This window comes from Ochotona curzoniae, unplaced genomic scaffold, assembly GCF_017591425.1.
Source record: "Ochotona curzoniae isolate NIBS_2020 unplaced genomic scaffold, NIBS_Ocur_1.0 contig_1014, whole genome shotgun sequence".
NCBI classification, from domain to species: Eukaryota; Metazoa; Chordata; class Mammalia; order Lagomorpha; family Ochotonidae; genus Ochotona; species Ochotona curzoniae.
Window position 1 is genome coordinate 10,723,701 of NW_024464920.1, and position 20,494 is coordinate 10,744,194.

The 20,494-nt window shown below is 44.0% G+C and overlaps 1 protein-coding gene across 1 annotated transcript in view; it reads left to right on the plus strand.

Annotated features, from left to right (window-relative positions):
* Positions 1–2,101: 2,101 nt before the first annotated feature.
* CEP83 (centrosomal protein 83) overlaps positions 2,102–20,494 on the plus strand; it is a 142,545-nt gene continuing 124,152 nt past the window's right edge. The window contains exon 1 of the mRNA XM_040980815.1: positions 2,102–2,307. The gene's annotated coding sequence lies outside the window, so the exon portion shown is untranslated. The remainder of the gene's footprint in view (positions 2,308–20,494) is intronic.

The following is a 20,494-nucleotide window of genomic DNA, read 5'->3' on the forward strand; positions in this document are numbered from 1 at the left end:
CACAGGTGTTGTAGCCCTGGCTGGTCTGGTCTGCTCCCATCCCAACTCATGCTTTCTAGTGGGTGAGGTGTTTCAGCAGGGGAGCCCTCCACAGTCCCCTACCAGCTTTACTCCCTCCCTCCCTGGTTCCTACTAGAGCTGTGGCCCAGTCTGGCATGGCCCGCCTCACCTTGGCATTTGCTAGTGGATGCTGTAGCCTGGCTGGCCTGGCCCACCCTCAATTCCAGCTGGTGAGGGTTATAGTCTAGCCCAGCCCAGCATGTACCCTATCCCAGCTGTAATGTGTACTGGTATGTGTTACAGTCATACCTGGCCTGACCCACACTGTTCTTGTGCTCGTATTGGTCAGTGGCTGATGTGAACTGGTTCAGCCTGGTCCGCCCCTGACCTGTGGCAAATGTATGCTCGTGGGTACCTTTCCCTGGCCTGGTCTGGGCTGTTCCTTATCATGCTTCTTGTGCTTACCTGCAAGGACTTTGTCCTGCCTGCCAGAGGAGTTACTGAGGCTCCTCCATCAGAACCTCTCCCAATGCCAGATTTTGTACATGTTGGTGAGTCCATGAGCAGCCCTATTCAGTCCACCTCCTGTCCTAGCAGGAACAGTGGCCTTTCTTGACTGGCCTTCAACCCAATCTGGTTCTTAGTATTGGATGTTTCAGCCCAGCCAAGGTTCATCCGTACCCAAACACAGCTCACATGTGGCTCAGTAGGGGCAGAGACCTAGCCTCGTCCATCCTACATCTACCATCCTCTATTTTTTTAAGAAATAGTTGATTTTATTGTAAAGTCAGACATATAGAGGAGGAGAAACAGAGAGGAAGATCTTCCATCCATTGATTCGCTCCCCAAGTGGCCACAATGGTTGAAGCTGAGCTGATCCAAAGCCAGGAACCTGGAGCCTCTTCTGTGTCTCCCATGTGGGTGCAGGGTCCCAAGGCTTTGGCCCATCCTCCTTGTGGTCCTAGGCCACAAGCAGGGAGTTGGATGGGAAGCAGGGCTGCCGGGATTAGAACCGGCGCCCATTTGGTATGCCAGTGTCCAAGTCAGCCTACTATACCCTGTGCTGGACTCAAAATGTTTTCAAATAATTTTTCCATTAAAAAAATTCTTTTTCATTGTAATAATTCTTCCTACGCCTGAAATACTTAACTCTTATCCAATATTAATTTCAAAGCATTGAGTTGAAATTACATTGGATTATCCTTTCACTTTCTTGTGTTAATGGAAGCACACGTTTTAAAATGTAGATTAGAAGCAATTATCTTACACAGCAAAGTTCGACTTGTTGTTTTAAGAATTTTTAACCTATAGTATTAAATGAGAGAGGCTGGGTTACAAAGGACAGTTTCAAAAGCTAGCACTCTCTTCCAGCTTGCAGACAAGCAGATGCCTGCGCTGCTTTCCCCGTGCGGGCTCTGGCCTTGGCATCACGAGGTAAGGGGCTGGCGAGGGCCTTGGATCGGAGTGGACACTTTCCTCGTAGCAAGCTGGGCCGACTGCCCACCCCGGGGCTGACTCCCCTCGGCCGTGGTGGGCGACAGGTTGCTGGGGCAGGCGCTTCAGCCAAGCCCTGTCAGAGTGATGGCAGGGCGGGAAGAGGGACGGAGAGGCGGGAAAGCCCACAGAGAAGCGGCGTGGGGCGCAGGCCAGGGAGACCGCGTCCCTCTCTCCAGCGCCGCGCGTCCCTAGGCACCCTTGAGGCAGGAGGGTCCGCGGGCTGGCTCTTCCACCAGCACCCGAGACCGCTCAGCACCTCCACAGCCGCCCGCCACGCTTCCCGCGGCGGTTTGCTCGGCTTCCTCTCTCCAACGGCTGCTGCCGCGGCGTCGGTGACGTCGGCGTGGGGGCGGGACTTCCTGCTTAGCAAGCCACTTGAGTCTCGGGGTCGGCTGGGCTCGGCGGGAGCTGGAGGAGGGCTGACGGGCGGCGGGCTGAGGCGGCGTCCCGGCCGGCGTCCCCCCGCGCCCCAGAGGAGGCCGCTCCGTTTGCCGTGCTCTCTGTACTTTCGGGGTCCTCCCGGGTTGCCTCAGCTTCCCGCGGGGTGCGGGAGCCCGACGGGCGCGCCCGGCCCTGCTCCTCCCGCTCCGTGTGAGCCTGCAGCGCGAGCGGCCGCCGGGACTCGCCGGGTTCGGCGGGCGGGCCGGGCCGACACCCCTCGGCCTCCTCAGCCCCGATGCCTCCGAGGGCCGAGCTGGGGGGTGCCGGTGTCTGCTGGCGCTGTGGAGGTGTGGCCCCTTGCCGAGTGCGCCCCCGACACCGCTCACTGCCAAGTTTTGTGGCACGTTGCAAGGACCGAGTGTGAGCCTGGTACGTAACTCTCGTGCTGTGTTGTCCCTACTTTGAAATTCGCCTCCGCACCCCGCAGCGTGCCCCTGAATTCCCCCCGTTTGTATGTACGTGTGTTTTCCTGGTAAAGTCGAAGGAGCGTGGTATGTAAAGCTTGCCGTGGTGGTTGGTCTGCAAGCGATCCGAGGCACGTGAAACTCCTGATGGAGCTTTTCTGATGTTCTCCGGGCTGGTGATTGTCTAGGGCTTGGGTAAACCTGAAACACCTGCCGTTTAATTGGAGAGGAAAAAAACCTGTGCTTCCCCTTACCTGGCTTCGAAGACCTTTTTTGTAGTGACAACACATAACGTCTAAACTATGTTTGTGTGGGGTGGGTGCAAGTAAATCCTGAAGTGTCCGGCTTTGCACCGTGGTGCGTGGGCACTTTGCTCTTGAAAATGCCCATCGCCGTGTAAAACCTTAGGTCTTAACAGGTGTCAGGGAGAAGCTGTTTATTACAAATACAAATGTCTAGAAGAGGAGGCTTGTTGTGGATTTGTTTCCTTTGACCTGATTAATTCTCTGCTCAGGTTGTGAACGCAGAATACTTGAGTGGTTGGTTCTAAAACTGAGTGGCTTAAAACAGTCCACTGTCACTAAGCAACAGTTCCGTAAACAATTCTGATTTTCAGTGGGAACACGATCCAGTGTGTCTATCCTGTGTTACTTTGGATCCGGAAATCACTGAAGCCTTGATTTTTAACTTGTGGGTGGTTATGTTAATACTCACGTTTCACAGTGAGGTTTGGTTTCAGACTCATTGTTTAGAACTGTTAGAGCTGCTCTAAGTGGCGGTGTCAGGGGACTCTGGCGACATTGCTTGGACAGTTGGTTGGAAGTTGCCTTTTGCGCATTTGGGATGGGGTGAATGGGATATTTTCCCTTCTTGGAGTGTTTTCTGCATGGGAGAAGTGTATGGGCTATAGATACAAATGTTTTCAAGGAGTGCGATACTAGTTTAGGATTACATACAGATTGGGAAATTGAAACACTGATGGGACAAATGGGTTTTCAGCCTTGGCTCTTCTTCTCATTGAACCCTTGGTGGTACAATTTGCATGACAAGTTATGAGTTTTTGGAGCTCTTTTCAATAATATTCTTTGATTGCAGTAACCTGTGAAGTAGGAAAGCAGTAGTGAAAACACTTGAGACGGGATGATGTTTAATGTTGGTAGGGGGAGTTGGGACTTGAAGTTGAATTTCTTTACATCCTACTCTGTATTGCTTCTTTTTAAATTTGCCATATGCTGATGTTGAGGTAGCCAGATAGTCACAAGTTGCGCAAGACAAGAAAAAAAATCAAGAATGACTCAACATTGTGGGATTAAAATCCTGAGCAATGAAAAATCGGCAGTGTTTTTCGAGAAGTTCTAATTCAAGAAGTTGAGGAATTCTTAACAATAAGAATCGTGTATTGTCAGAATTGCTTTACTCCCGCCCAGCTAGAGAATGTCTCTGCGTGAAGTGCATGAGTTTGATCTTAAATCGTCGTGCATAACATGGCTCAGTTTTCCTACCAATTCAAGTTCCCATTTCTTGAGTGGAGATAAACTCTTTACTCTCACCCTGTTCTTAATGAAGCCTATGTTCTTAATAGAAAGGTATTTCTGCACAAACGTTTAAGATTTATTTTTATTGGAAAGGCACATTTGCAGAGAGGAAGACAAAGAGAAAGATCCCCCATCTGCTGGTTCATCCCCCCAAATGGCCTGTCTGAAGCCAGCAGCCAGGGCCCTCCTGGTGTTCCACTTGGTTTCATTGGGCCATCCTGCTCTGCTCTCCCAGGCTGTAAGCAGGGAGCTGAATGGGAAGTGGAGCAGCTGGGACATGAACCAGCACCCATATGGGATGCTGGTGCTTGCAGGTGTAGGATTAGCTAATTGAACCACTGTAACTCCCTGCCTTCTTAAGATTTCTTTATTGGAAAGGCAGATTTACAGAGAGATGGAATGATGGAAAGGTAGACTGTTCTTTGTAAACTAGTCTGTAAAGCTGGTATGCGTTTTCTCATCTTTATCAGTCTTTTTCGTCTGTCCCACCTCTGTAATCCTGTCGTACATATTTGTGAATCATACTTTATTGATGCTTACACTCTATGTTGTATTCTTTCTTCTGTCTGTCTTGTCTTTGTAACTAGATTGTAAGCTGCTTAAGGGCAGATGACCCAGCCTTAATGAACTGTGTTCTTACTCTCTTCCCAGTGGGAGTGGCGGGATAACTTAGTTGGTGTGCGTTCCTTTCCCGCTCCCATCAATAGTGCAGTCACAGTAGGGTTCTTGACAGGGCTGTAACTGCGGGATGACCAACCGGCAACAGTAAACTGCAGGAAAGGGATTGAAGGAATGGCTGTTTGTCAGATTCAGAAGGAAAGTTTCTATTCCTAGAAAGTGTGAATTCCCAGGGCAACTTGCGACAGTCAGAATTCCCCCAGGAATGCTGGTGCAATTGCCAAATGGGCTTGGGGAGTTTGGTCAGTTTCCTGGTTCTTGCTTAGAATCTTGACTTTAAAAACGTTATCACACTTGGCGCTGCAGTCTTGGCGGTGAGTAAGGCTGTTGCCTGTCACATTGATGTCCCCAGTGGATGCTTGTCCGTATCCTGGGTGTTCCACTTCCTGTCCAGCTTCCGGAGAATGGCCTGGGGAAAGCAGCACAACAGGACTCACATGTTGGGGCACTGTGCGGGTGGGTGAAGCTCCTCGCTCCTCTCTGGCCTGGGGCAGCCCTCGTGGTTGGGGTCATTTGGGGTAGAGCAGGTAGAAGGGAAGTGTCTGCCTTTTTCTCTCTGCAGCTCTGACTAGCAAATAAGTAAGTCTTCAAAATAAAATGTTAATCTTAGCTCTTCACCCTTCTTTTCCTCCCTCCATTCCTGTCTCCAATTTTACTCCTTTTATCTTACTTCCTGTTCTGGTCAAGGTTAAACTTGTGAAAGTGTGCTGGCCCTACTAAGTTAGCATTTCTTGTTTTTGTTTGGTTTAAAGTATTTATTTCAAATACTTGAGGTAGGGGAGAGTAGAGAGAGAGAAATTGTGATTGAGATGAACTGATTCTGCTGGTTCAGTCTCCAAATGGCTGCAACAGTCAGTGCTGGGCCAGGGTGAAGCCAGGAGCCTAGAATTCCCTCTCGGCCTCCCATTTGGTGGTGGGAATTCAAGGACTCGGCCAACTTCCTCTGCTTCCATGGTCATTAGCAAGGAGTTAAAAATGGAGCAGCCAGGGTCCAAACCAGTGCTTTATGGCCTGCCAGCATCGCAGGTGAGGTTGTGATTAAAATTCAGTTAGAAGGAAACAGCTTGTTTTTTTTTTTTTTTTTTTGAAGCACCAAAATTCTCAAAAGATGTTTTTAAAATGTCTAGGTAATTTTTGTATTCTTGCCATAAATTCAGCATTTGATGCTTTTTACAGAGACTCTTGAGTTGAGGATATAGAAAAAGTGAAGTTGATATCAGAGTACTTATGTAAATCTTGATTTGTTTCTGAATGAGCTTGGCATTCTAGCTTCTAAGTTGTTGCCTGGGAACAAAGTTGCACTATATCCTAGCAACCAGTGCACAGCAGCTTGGTACCACAGGGAATATCCTGACAGAGCTGCAGCTCCTGTCTCGTGTTCACGTGTCCTCTCTGTTTCTCAACCGAATCACACCGTGGGTTAAGGAAGATGTTGCATTATCGCTAAAGGGCGCACAGTGTAGTTAAGGATTTTTTTTTTTGATGTTCTGACAAATTATGACCGCTTGTACTTTGTCACATAGAGATGCATGATGAATTTTCATTGTATTGTGGTGTTTGTAAAGGACATGTGAAAAGACCAGTTCAAACTGTTCTGGGTAGAAGGCTGTTAAGTAATAATTCAAAGTTCTCTTTAACTGATAAAGCCAGAGCTGGTGGGGATGCAGTTGAAATGGTTCTTAATATTTTTGAACTGCTTCTTTTACTTTTGGAGCTTCATTAAAAGTAGATCAGGGCCTGATGTGATAGCCTAGCAGCTGAATCCGATATGGGTACTGGTTCTAATCCCAGCGGCCATGCTTCCCATCCAGCTCCCTGCTTGTGGCCTGGAAAAGCAGTGGAGGATGGCCCAAAACCTTGGGATCCTGCACTCATGTGGGAGACCTGGAGGAGGCTCCTGACTCCTGGCTTTGGATCGGCTCAGCTCCAGCCGTTGTGGCCGCTTGGGGAGTGAATCAGTGGACAAAAGCTCTTCCTCTCTCTCTCCTTGTCTTGTATATCTGACTTTCCAATAAAGATAAAATAAGTCTTTAAAAAAATAACTTAGATCAGTAAACACAATGGAATAGGTGGGAAGAGAATGCTGATTTAGGACACTACTGGATGAGTCATTTAACTTTTCCTGATCTTTCTTTTTGAAAGGAGAAATCTGAAGATTTATTTCAGAAATTGTGTGCTTCCGATTTAAAACAAGTCATGTTTCTCCATTTTTGTAGGGTTAGTCATGCTCAGTGCACGTTTTGTACCATGCTTAGCAACAGGAAGATTACGCAATAGGATAGGGCATCAGGCACTTGGTAGGATAGTAGAGATGGATAAAGTAATTTGTAATACAGCATTCTAAGTGTTCTAAAGACAAATAGGAGTGTATTCTGTATTGACTCAGCACAATAACCTAGTGGCTTAAATCCTTACCTCTCATCTGCTGGGATCCCATATGGGTGCCAGCTTGAGTCCTGGCTGCTCCACTTCCCATCTAGCTCCCTGCCTGGGAAAGCAGTGGAGGCCAGCCTGAAGCGTTGGGATCTGGAAGAAGCTCCTGGCTTCTGATCAGTGCCGCTTGGGCCACTGTGCTTACTTGGGGAGTGAGCCAGTGGATGAAAAAGCTTTGTTTCCTTTTCTCTGTAAGGCTGACTTCCAAGTTAAAAAAAAAAAGGGTGTGTTCTGTAGCAGAAAGGGCGTATATCTACAGTGGTACGTAGTTAGAATACACTTGAATTCAGGGATGCGCCATTAGAATTTGAGAGGGCACAGAGAAGTAGTCAACTCTTGGAGGGAATTAGTCAAGGGAAAGTAGGGGAGAACGTTTCCCTGGGTTGGGGAGACACTGGTGATCAGCAACAGTGGCTGGCTGTCGAGATCTCGGGTGTAGGTGAGATTGCCAGGGAGGATTTTAGAAGCAGGAAAGGGTGAATGCATTCGGGTGGGTGGAGAGAGAATGGAGGAAATGCAGAGAAGGGTAAGATCTTGGAAGGCACGGGCAGAACACATCACATTCCGTTTCTTGACTGAAGTAGTTTCTCAGGAACATTGACTGTGAGTACTATCAGTGTAAATCCATCTGTCAGAAGATCTAAACTTGTGAAGTCTTTGAGCAGCACAGCAGAGGAAATAGTAGGTATTTTGGAGCTTGCATCCTGACATGGAAGAATAGAATCTTGGCTATGCTGCTTTACAAGCTGCTTGAGTTTTCAAGTCAGTTACTTAAATTTCCCCTTTTTTCTTAATTTGAGAGACGGTGAGCGAGCACTCCCATCTGCTTGTTCACTCCCAGCACGCACATTAAACAAGGCAGAGTGGGGCTGGAGCTGGGCGCTGTAGTGTGATCTTCTGTCTCATGCGGGCTACAGACACCCAGTCACTTGGGCTGTTCCCACGGCCTTGCAGGGACTGTTGTGGGCGGAAGCTGCAGTCAGGAGCTGGGGATCAAGTTCAGATGCTTTAATAATAGGCATCTGGTCATCCTAGTATCCTGGCTAAATGCTGCTCTCAGTTCTTTAAGGTTTTGGTCCTCACTGTCTTTATATTAAAAACTTTTTTTCAAGTCATTGGAATTAAAAGGTAAATTATATGACTCAGTTATAGTAGGCACTCTTTAAATGGTAATTTATTTTTTTATTCATTGCTACAGGCTATTCTACACCTCTCTTTGTTCTGAAGATATATTTTTATTTGAAAAACAGAGTTACACAGAGAGAAGGTGAGACAGACTTTCCATCTGCAGGTTCACTCCCCAAGTGGCTGCAACAAGCAGGAGCTGCTTCTGATCTCCCATGCTGAATGCAGGGGCCCAGATAATTGGGCTGTCTTCCGTTTTCCCAGGCACAGAAGCAGGGAGCTGGAATGGAAGCAGAGCAGCTGGGACTTGAATTGTTCCTCATGGAATGCCACCTGTAGGTGGCTTAACCTGATATGCCACAGTGATGGCCTCCAACACTATTTTTTTTTTTTTCTTTTTGAGATTTATTTAGTTGAAAGGTAGATTAGAGAGAAAGGGTGACAGAGCGCTTCCATTGGCTTGTTCATCCCCTGCGTGGTCATAATGGCCAGAGCTGAGCCAGTCCTGAGCCAGGAGCCAGGAGCCAGGAGCTTCTTGCAGTTTCCCACCTGGGTTTAGGGTCCCAAGGCTTTGGGCCATCCTCTTTTGCTTTCCTTGAGTAAAAAAAACTCACGCACTCTTACAGGAAGTCTAGGATTTCATTTCAGTGATTTAGTAATATCCTCCAATTTTTTTCTTTGTTTACAAAATTGATTATAATCCTCTCCATTTCCATGTAAAATTCAGGAAATTTACAAAAATTTTGTAGGGTTTACATCAAAACTTATCAGTGTTGACAGAACTGCTAACTTAACAAAATGGTGTTTTCCAATCCAATAATATTATCTCCATTTGCTAATTTCTTTCAACAGCATTTTAAGATTTTTAGTGTGTGAATACTATATTCTATTTCTTCCTAGTTTTTCATGCTCTTGGGAATGAACTTTGATATTGTGATTTGTGGATTGTTTATTGCTTACATATGGAAACAGCAAGAGGGCTGGTGTTGTCCATTGGTTAAGAAATGCACTCAACTTATACATGGTGTTTCTATGTAGATGACAGTGTCTGGCGAAAACAACTGCATTTTCCCCCCATCTGAGTGCTACTTGTTTACTCACTCCTGGATCAGATTCTCCGGTGAGATGCTGAATGCCTTGCTCCCCTTTCTGGGAGAGCAGCATGCCGGTTTTCAGTGAAATGCTGTGATGTTAGTTCAGTTCACAATCAGAACTTCAGTGTAAGCAGCAGCTAGCCCAGGTGCTGTCTTCTCTGCCCTACACTGCTGCAGTATTTTGAATTAATAATTTTGTCTTTTGCACCAAGGAATTGGTTTTGTTTTGTTTTGTATTGCTTATAAGTAATTTTCCTGGACTAAATCTGTGAGGTAGGTTTTTTTTTCCTTCTTTGTGTGGTTACTGATTTCTCTCATCTTTCAAGCCCGACTTCCGCCGACTGTTTAACTTTATGACCAACAATGCGTTGAGCAAAGGTTGTGTTCAAATAAGTTGAACAAACAGAGCTTCCATTGTCTTCAGATGGGTTTAGAAGGGCAAGGAAGTATGTTTAAAGACAGCCATTTTCTGATGTTTGCTATCTGTGCCCTGCCATGGGCCTCCCTGGCCATCTCCTCTAGGAGTGTGGGTTGTTATTGGAGATGTGCATGGCCTGACTCTAGTAGTCTGCTGTACTCATGCTTTCAGTTGTTCAGCCTAGGCTAGTGGACAGTTTATCAAGCTCTCTGATGCTGTGCCTGTAAAATCATAAGTGCTCTTCTGGGTTTGTTTGACCCAAAGAGGCCCAAAACCTTAGGCCAAAAGAATGTTACTGGCTCCCATAGCTCTGTTTGAATGGACAGTGTGTCATATCAACAGATCAGCCTTAAATAGTGTTGGAACGTTTCACTGTCTTCCGCCCTTGTTGAATTCGTATACTGTTAGAACTCAAGGGGAAGGCCCAGCATGGTGGCTCAATTGGCTAATCCTTTCCTTGCAAGTGCTGGGATCTCACATGGGCATCAGTTCATGTCTGGCTGCTCCACTTCCAATCCAGCTTCCTGCTTGTGGCTTGGGAAACAGTGGAGGACAGCCAAAGGCCTTGGAACATGGATCCTGGTTTTGGATTGGCTCACCTCCTGCTGTTGCGGCTGTTTGGGGAATGCACCAGTGGATACAAGATCTTTCCGTCTCTCCCTTCTCCTTGCAAATCTACCATTCCAATAAAAATAAGAAAGTCTTTAAAAAAGAAAAAAAGCAAACTTCGTGGGCGATGGAGGCAGATGGTTCAACAGTGCCATAGACCCATCCTAACGCAGAGCCCTATTCTTGTGAATAAACACTGTGCAATTTTCTTTGAATTTCAGAACATTGAATATTGGGTGGTTTCTGTGGGGAGGAGTTATTGACTCAGTACTTTTAGCTCAGTAGGACGTTTGTTACCTGATTTATGTGTGGAATTCTCTCTGGAGGAAAAATCGTTCCTAGATTTTGTTTTGTATTACTCATCGTCTTCTGCACAATACTAAACATTTCTTGGTCACTCCACATTTTTTAGATTCCTGACTTTCCTAAAGCACTAGATCAGAAGTTTATATTTCCTAGAACTTTGTAAAAAATGCAAACATGTAAAATGTACTATTTTTAGTCTGGACTTTTTAACTTGGCATGACTTTGTCCCTCTGTTTTGTTGTGTGGATGTTTCACATTCACGTTTAGTGGATGTTTGTGTGTTAGTCTCAAAGATTATAATTATCTGCATAAATTATTTGTGTAGACATACGCATTTGTTTCTTTTGGCTAAATACTTATATAGAATGACCATATTATATGGTGGTGTAAAAAATTTTGTTCAATTATCGGTTTGAAAGGCAGATTACATAGATACTGAGACAGAGAGGGCTTCCATCTGTTGGTTCACTTTCCCAAATGGCTATATTAGTCAGGGCTAGGCCATGCCAAAACCAGAAGCCATGAACTCCATCCCAGTCTCCAATGTAAGTGGTAGGAGTCCAGTCACTTGGACTATCTTCTGCTTTTCCAAAGAAGCAGGATCAGGAGTGGAACATCTGGGACTCATCCCTGACCCCTGAATTTTTTTTATGTAAGTAATGATATATTTAATATTTCAGGCATTTTTTTTTTAGTCATCCATCTATCTCTTTTGACGATGTACTTGTTCATGATTCTTTGCCAATTTTGAAAAAAATGGGTTTACTTTTATTATTTAGTTTTGCAAATTCTTTATTCTAGATGCAAATCTTTTATTGGATGTAGAATTTATAACTTTCTTTCCTACCTCCCAGTCTTACTTTCTATTTTTTGTGTCATTGGTTCCCACCCCCACAACCCCTACGCATAGCAGAAGTTGTTAATGTTTATGAAATCCAAATCAAATTTTTTTTCTCTCTTGCTGTTGTAGGTAAGAAATCTTTAACCCAAGATCTTAATCTTTTCTCCCGTGTTTACCTTGATACTCTTTGGCTTCATATGTATTTTTTTTAAAGGTTTATTTTTATTATTTTATTTTTATTGGAAAGGCGGATATACATAGAGGAGAGACAGAGAGGATGAACTTCTGTCCAATGATTCACTCCCCAAGCGCAACGGCCGATGCTATGCCGACCTGAAGCCAGGAGACTCTTCCGGGTCTCCCACGCAGGTGCAGGGCCCCAAAGCTTTGGGCTGTCCTTGACTGCTTTCCCAGGCCACAGGCAGGGAGCTGGAAGGGAAGCGGGGCTGCTGGGATAGAACTGGCGCCCACATGGGATCCCGGGCGTTCAAGGCGAGGACCTTAAACACTTGTGCCACCGCGCCAGTCCCATCATATATATTTTTTAAATAATGAAAGAGATTTTCCCCTTCTTTCTGTAATCCTTCTTTTTTAGATTTAGTTATGTAAAAGGCAGAGAGAGCAAGAATATGAATGAGAATGTCTTCCTTTTCTGGTTCATTCCCCACATACCTGTGTTGGTTGGGGCTGGGCCAGACTGAAGCCAGGAGGCAGAGCTCCCTTTGGCTCTCCCAAAGGGTGGCAGGCACCCAAGTACTTGGATCATCAGCTGCTGCTTCTAAGTGCGTTGACAAGAAGCTGGGCGAGGAGTTAGAGGCAATATTCCGTGTGGGATGTGGACATCCCGAGTGGCAGCCTGACCCCCTGCACCACAGCTCCTGCTGCAAGGATCATATTCAGATCTATGCTTTGTTCTTTGTTTTGAGCCAGTTTTTGTGTATAGTGTGATAAGTGATATATGGCTTAAAATTCAGGTTTTTTTTTCATATGGGAAGTAACATGTTCCAGGATTTTTTTTTTAATTAAAAAATCTGTCCTTTCTTGAGTGAATTGACTTCTCATTTTCTTTCAGAAATCATTTGACAAAATGCAACAGTACTGTAAATAAATTGCATTAAAATGATTTCATTTTAGTGACAAAATCAATGCACATGGGGGAGCCTTCAGAACAGTCACTAAAAATAGATAGTATGAAAAACTGCATGAATTTTGGAATTATTTTGCACCAAATTTTTTTTGCATTTTGTTGTACCTGCATGTATTGGGGTCTTTTTCAGTATTGGTTTATTGTAAATCTGTTGTGTTTCCACATGAATTTTGGAATCGGTTGGGAATATCTGTAAAAACTCTGCTTGAATGTCATTGCATTGAATTTTGAAGAGATGAACGTGTTAACAATATTGAATTTTCTGATCCATAAGTGTGATAATAGCTTTGTTTGGTTTTGTTTTAGTATGCTTCTCATTGTTGTTGTTTTTTTTTTTTAACGTGTGTATTTTTGTTTATTGTGAAGCAGAGAAACAGGCACAGACAGAGGTCCCTCAGCAACAGCCAGGGCTGCACTGGGTTGAAGCAGGAACCCGACCTGACACTGAGCCCTCCTGGTTTTTCTTCCTAGTTGATTGTGTGATTGGAAAGGCTGATTGAAGAGGTGGGGTGGTCCTATAGAATAAGAGGCTCCATCTGTTCCTGGGCCTTTTGAATGACCTGTGAGACAAGCACAGCGAGCGCAGGAAACTAATTTTATCCTCTCAGATCTGGTGCCTAGAATGTGCTTAATAAACATTGATTTAATATTAATAGAGATCCCTGAACACAATTATGCATATCTGATGAGTTACTTGAGATTAATTCCTAAATTTGGAATTGCTACGTCAAAGGATATGTTCCTTTTGAAAGCTGACTGTTCCTCAGGCAGAAATGCCTTGATGACTGTCATAAAGCCAGCTGTTTTGGTGATAACCTTCCCAGGCTTTCTCTGAACTTGGATTGCAAAACTGTGAGAAAGGAGAGTTAGTATCACAGAAACTTTGTGAATCATTTATTGGAAGTGGAAGCTCTGGAGATGGCCAAAAGGCAGGGGATAGTATATTTTTTCTTTGAGGGATTTAGGATTTCTTTAGTCTCTATAATCCCGAAGGCTGTACAGGAAAAGTGCAGATGTGTAGAATGAGTGGTGGGTACCCTAAGGCAAGCACAGGGGGCAGGAACCTGTGGAGTCTAAGGGTAAAAGTGCTTCTTTGGATCACTTTCGGAGTAACTGAAACTGAGAACAACTTCACGGTTCTTCAGACTGAGGTTTCAGGTTTGGCTGATCTTGGTCTGAGAGTAAATAAAAAGATTTAAGGATATGTTTTAGCTTAACTAACTGTATGAACAAAGTTGTGAAAGCAAGCAAAGTAAACTGAACTGGACAATAGCAAAGGGGCATGGCAAAACAAAGGTGTTTATGTAGGGAACTTGCTAATGCAGTGCTGTGAATTTGAGAAATTTAGTTTTGATCCCAGGATTAATAGAAGGGTGGCAATGAGACGTATGAAAATAGCATTTGTAAAAGATTGTCTTGGTAAATACTTGTAGGTTATGTAAAAATGAAGGACAACCAATGATGTGTTGTAACATTGTGACTTAAACATCTGCCTGTGTAACTGTCATTCTGCATGAGGACTGGTTTGAGTCCCTGCTGCTCCTCAGATAGCCACACTGGCCAGAGTGGGCCAGGCTGAAGTCTAGAGCTAGGAGCTTCATGCAGGTCTCCCATGTGAGTGCTCAGGGGCTCAGGGACTTGGGCCTTCGACTGCTGCTTTCCTAGGTGCATTAGCAGGGAGCTGGATCGAAAGTGGAGCAGTTGGGACTTGAACTGGTGTTCACAGGGTATGCCAGCACTGCGGGCTGTGACTTTGTGTGCCAAGCCACAATGCCAGTACCCCAATACTATTTTTTTAAAAATTTCTGTAAATTTTTGGAAAACCTTTGCATCACTGGAGATGAGTGATGATAATACAGGAGGGGGCATAGCAAGTCCTGTTGGTTCATGTTCTTCTTGGCATCTCTGTGTGTTCATTTCTAGCTTCCAGGTATGGGAAGGCATTCTCTGGAGTCAAGGCCTTAGGACCTGCTTTAGAGGCTAAGTTGGGTAACTCTTTGTTAGGGGAGAATGGTGAGACAAGATCAGGGCGATCTTCCTACATTTGTATTCTTTCTCAATTTCCAAGGACCTTAAAAAAGATGTTTTCTTAAAGTAACATGTCCTAGCATGCATCTTTGAACCTCTGCGGTAGATAGGATGTCGCTAGTGAGGGAGATGTGAGCTAGGGTATAAATTTGTGTGCCATTCAGATAGAAGTAGTATCTGATATTGTGAGGAGCAGCTTGACATTTTCTCATAGAGGTGGGAAAACAGACCAGACATTTTTTTCCTGTTGAGTAGGGGAAAGGGAACAAAAGGGGAGTAAAAAGTACCAGAGAGGTAAGGAGGTGGCTGTGAGATGGTAGATAGCGAGAGAAGACCCTTAGAAGGGATTCAGAGGTGATTGTGCACAAACCACATCATTAACTTTCCTTTGTGTTTCCTAGTAGTCAGTATAATTTAGTAAAAATAGGAAACTTCAGGAAAGACTATTGTAAGTTGCTGTTATTAATCAAGATTGAGGAATTTACTGTGATGTTAGTGACTCTTTTAAATTGCCAAGAAAGAAGTAATGACATGGCTATGTTATTTTCATAGATGAAACCTGTGTTGTTATTACCATGCAAAGGAGTTGAAGCTACCAGTTTTTTCCCAGATTATGAATAGCACGTTAAATATACAGTAATTGTCCAGTGCTGTGAAATTTTCTGAAGTTTGATTCTCTGCTCTTTTCTAAGTGGATTATTATGAGTCTGTCCTACTTCAGTTATCGTCCCACGTTTTCTTACTTTGTAAACCACACTTTCTTAAATCTCTGCTGCCAAAATATTTTCCAAGATAATTTGTGTAATTCAGAAAGTCCTACCACAAGGTGTCATTGTATCCTGTAGAAAGAACTTCCATGTAAGCATGTACAGGATGTACAATTGTCACATCTTTAAAAATTATATGTCAGTTGTTGCTAAAATACATTGTGTATCTCTTGTATTAAAGGAAAAAATAAAAGTAGCTGATGTTCTTTAGTTCTGATATTTTTGCACAAACATATGCTTTACACCCACAAATTTCTTAAGATTGTGTTGCTATAGAGATGACTTGTTTGAAGGAAAGAATGAGGAGGGGTAACAGCAGGTGGACATTTAAGGAACAAAATCCTTGTTTTATGTCTTTGTTCTCAACAGAGCCAGCTGTAGAGTATACCACTCTACTTAAGAAAGCCCCATGAAAGTCTGTCATGGTGTCTATGTATACTGTGGTGGTATCTGCAGTTTGCTAAGGTGTTTTTGCATGGGTTGTTGTGTGTGGCTCTTCTCTCTTACAAAGCAGTAATGCGTCAAGTAATTGTAATCTTTGCAAAACAGCCTTTCTTCTGCTTTAATTGGATTCCACTTTTGTGTTTTGTTTTTATACTGTCCTGGTTTCCTGGTTCGCCTTTTAAATAATGATGTTAAAACAGCTTCCTCCTGCCCCCGCCCCGTCCCGTGGTGGCTAGAAGTGGGAAAGACATAAATATCTCCTAAATCCTATCCTCCTTTCTTCCTGCCTCTCGCTAACCCCCGTATTAATTCAGGCTCTCATTACTTCCCTAGGCTTTTGGGCCTACTTTTCTCTGCTTTTGGTTTCTCCTTTTCCCTCTCCGCCATCCATTTTCTGCATTTTGGATAACCTATTTATTTTTCTGAAGTCCAGTGTTTACCCTGTAATGTCTCCTTGTCTGTTCACAAGTTTAAAATCTTCATTTGGTTCTTCAAGACTGCACAAGGCCTTCAGGGTCCTGCTTTCTGTTTCTGGACTGTACCATTCTTCCCTCTCTGTACTGCTTCATCTCACTTTGGAATTGATGTTTCTTCCTAGTGTGTCCTTCTTGGCTTCAGCTTAGGGTTAGTCTTTGTGAAGTCTTCTCTGGAAGTTTTCTAGCAGAGAAATTATACCCATATGCTTACTATATACTGGTTGCCTCCAATTGTATGCAGTATACCCGTAGTAGCTATTCCTGTATTACAGTGTTTATTGTAAAGGTTGCTGAATTTGTCTCTTTGAAAATGTGACATATACACAGGTAAGAAATTGTAACATTCCCCAAAGGATATGATAGTGTATTTCCTGTTGTTTTTGTCCAGTCAGCAGATGCTACTTAACGTGTGTCTTCCACTGACCACAATGAATTCCTTGAGGACAGAATTTTATTTATATTTGAATATCTGTTGAATCTAGAATTTTATTTATATGTGAATATTTGTAATGTCTAGTGTGTAACAGGCACTTAGAAAATACCTATGGTACTCTGAATATGAGCAGGCTCTTCCTCCTGCAGAAAAATGTGCTTGAATTGATGGACTGTATATTTCTTTCTTTAAAATTTGTTTTTGGGCTGGGTGGTGGCAGTGGTGGCGGGGGCCACGTGGCACAGAAACAATCTACTGCCTCTTCTCCCTCTGAGGTGGTGGGAGGACCACTCTCAAGGGCCTGCTGGCCCCACACCGGGTCCCTTTTCCAGGAGAGAAAGAAACACTCTACCATGAGAAGCTGGATTCAGTGTTGAGTGATGACCTGCTTGTCGGCCCCATCCAGGGCGCCATAACACAGGCCACAGCTGCTTCCCTGCCTCCTAATAAAACTTCCTAGGAAAGTGGCTGCTATTCAAGTCATACACCAGGAGGAGGGAGAGCCTTATTGGGAACAAGTGGTGGCTGAAAGGGCGTGTCTTCCCTGCTGCAGCCAAAAGGATCCATCCTGCCCCTAGCTGTCTATGCCCCCCCAACAGCATCCACATTTCTGCCTCTTGAATGCCGCTAGGCTTTGCTGCTGCTGCTGTTGTAGAAGCCTGACCTTCTTGCTACCATCTACTTCCCTTGTGGCCCCAGTCAGTAAAGTTTTTTCCTCTGAGCAACAAGTTACGATTCAGTTCTATAGGCTCTGGGATTTCCCTCCCCCTACCCCCTGCTCTCACTGATTTTCCCTATATTATTACAATAGTGTAAGGACTGCATATTTCTTTATATTGATCAGTCCTTTCACTGTAAGACTTCTTAGTAAATGTGCTCTAGTAGCCACCAGTACATATTGGTGGTTTAATTTATTTACAACAAAAGCTACGTGGCTTTAAAGTTAACTTTTATGTCTTAAGAGTGACTTTTTATTTGTTGTTTCTGGCTGTGAAATATTATACTGTCTTTTGACAGATTCTGAAAGATGAAAAATGTCAACTCAATAAAAATGTCAGTTAAACTTTAAAAATGTAACAATGTAGTTTCAGAAATTATTTACTTGAAGGCACATGTGTGCAAGCGTGTGCGCGGACATACACACACACACAGATCTTCGATTCTCTGGTTGAATGCCCAAGCTCACAGCAGCCAGGGCTAGGTCAGGCCCAAACCAGGATCCTGAAACTCACTCTCATGTAGGTTGCAGGCATCCAAGTCTCTAAAACATTGCCTGTTGCCTCCCAGTGTATGCAATAGCAGGAAACTGAAAGCAGGGCTCGGTGTTTTAGCCTAGTAGCTTAATCCTTGCCAGTCATCTGCCCAGGATCCGGTGTGCATGCTGGTTTGTATTCTGGCTGTTCTGCTTCCCAACCAGCTCCGTGCTTGTGGCTTGGGAAAGCAGTAGAGGATGGCTCACAGATTTGGGACCCTGCATTCATGTGGGAGACCCAGAAGAAGCTCCCCTGGCTCCTGGCTTCAGATTGGTTCAGCTCTGGCTATTGCAGCTGTTTGGGAAATGAACCAGTGGATGAAAGATCTGTCTGTATCTCTTTCTCTCTGTATATCCACCTTTCCAATTCAAATAAAATTAAAGTCTTAAAAAAAAAAACCCTTGAAATCAGAAGCAGAACTGGAATTCAGATTTTCCTATGGGATATGGGTATACCAGCTGCATCTTATCCACCATGCCAAACACCCAGCTCCCAGGTGAACTCTTAATTACTGTTTTTCTTTAAATTTTCATATTAAGGCTTATGATATGTTTCATGGTGTTAGTGGTGTCCTATTTTAGCAGGGAGATGGGACTGTGAATAGAGACCAAAGACGATGCTGTAACTCCTACAAAGAGTACTGACCTGTCTTCTTTTTGTTGCATGTCATAGAGCCTGTGCTGAGAAGCAGTAAAATAAATGGGACGTATGGTTTGTCATCTGAAAGGCAACTTTTCAGATTTTCATAATTTGTTTCTCTCAAGTATTTGAGACTGGTAACTGTCGTACTTTGCAGGATTCTTTCTGTGAATTAAGCTATGCAGAGGTAGACTGCAATTGTAAGAGTAGAATAAGAGCTGGAGTTGTGGCACAGTGGGTTAAGTCACAGCTGGGACACCCGCATCTTATATTGGAGGGCTGCTTTGAGTCCTGGCTGCTCTACTTATGATTCCAGTTCCTGCTAATGCACCTGGAAAGCGGTGGATGATGGTTGAATTCCTTCCATGTCAGGATGCATGTCCTGGCTTGTGGCTTCAGATTTGCCCAGTCTGGGCTGCTGTGGGTGTTTGGGATATGAAGCACAAGATGAAGATTTCTGAATCTATCACACTGCATTTCAAATAAATGTAGAAGAATGGCATTTTAATTTCTAGTGGTTGATGCTTGATCGGTAACTCCTCTAATACGTATCTTCTTCCTTTCCCCTTTCTGTGCCTGCTCCTGTTTTCTTTCTAAGTCACAATTATGGAACCTGGCACTTTACCAGCGTTTTGAAGGGTCTGTTCCCAGCTGCACTGCAGGTTCTGGCACAGTGTCAAGTTGTGACATTTTCTGTACACAAGACTTCCTGAGATGGCCTTCGAAATGCCTTTGGAGTGACTAGTGTTGAGTTCTCCTTGAATTTTGAAGAAATTAGTTTCTGTTGCTTTTGTTTATAAGGAAAGCAAACACCTGATGTAAGTTCTTAGATTTTTAATGTTTTAAAAAAACAACATTCACTTTGGAGCATGTAGAATTTAAAGCATTGTTTTGAAATGTTCGAAAGCGTGGTGTGTGCTTTTTAATGGCATGCATTTTGGAAGTTTTCCATGAGCATCAGCAGCTGTGCTTTTTGAATATTTTGAATTAGCATACTTTTGGACAGACATTGTACCACTCATGGCTTAAGAAATGTAGTGCCTATGCGAAAGAAAATGTCATTTGTGGATCTGTAAGAGCTAACACCAGTTAAAAGAAATGGTAGGAAGGACATGCGGGTGTGATTCTGTGATTGTAATAGTTGGAAAAACAAGAAAAATATGAAGATTGTGCTTGTATTTTAAGAACTGCCTGTGATGGAAACTAATCTAAAAAGTGCTCAGTCATTATAAGACTGACAAAGGTAATGTTTCACTTGTTCTTATTACTGTGAAATTGTGTACTTTTTATTGCTGTGGCTTACTGAAAGATGGAGTGACAGGGCGAGAGAGATTTCATCCGCTGGTTCACTTTGTGCATGCTTGCTATGTGATGTGGATGCCCCAGGCTGGAGCTTGGGCCTAGTTCTTTCTGAATTTTGAAATGTTGATGTGCTACTTTACATCTTTCTATATAGTCTTCCTTCCAACATATTAATAGTTTTTGTTGTTTATTTTATTTTTGATTTTATTCACTTGAAGGGGAGAGTGCCATATACACTGGCTGCGGCTAGTCCAGGCTGAGCCAGGAACCCCAAGTTCCATTTGGCTCACTGCTGCGGGTAGCAGGGGCCCAAGTGTTAGATTCACTGCTGGTCAAGTTAGATTTGCTGACCACAAGGGAAAGAATAACTCAGCCAAATATATGAAAAGAATTTAGATGGCCTTTATTTCAGGGAACCACGGTCACAGGCTTCCCTTTCCCATGCAGAAGAAAGGACAGACGGATGTGAAGGAGTGAGCTGCAGAGGATAAGAGCGTGGAAGAGACAGGGAAGGGGCCCTTTTAAACTCTCCTTGACGAGGAAGCCAAGATGGGGTTGCCTTGGCCCTTATTGGTGGCGGGGGGGGGGGGGGGAGGGCGAGATATGGGTCTACGCCCCTCATTG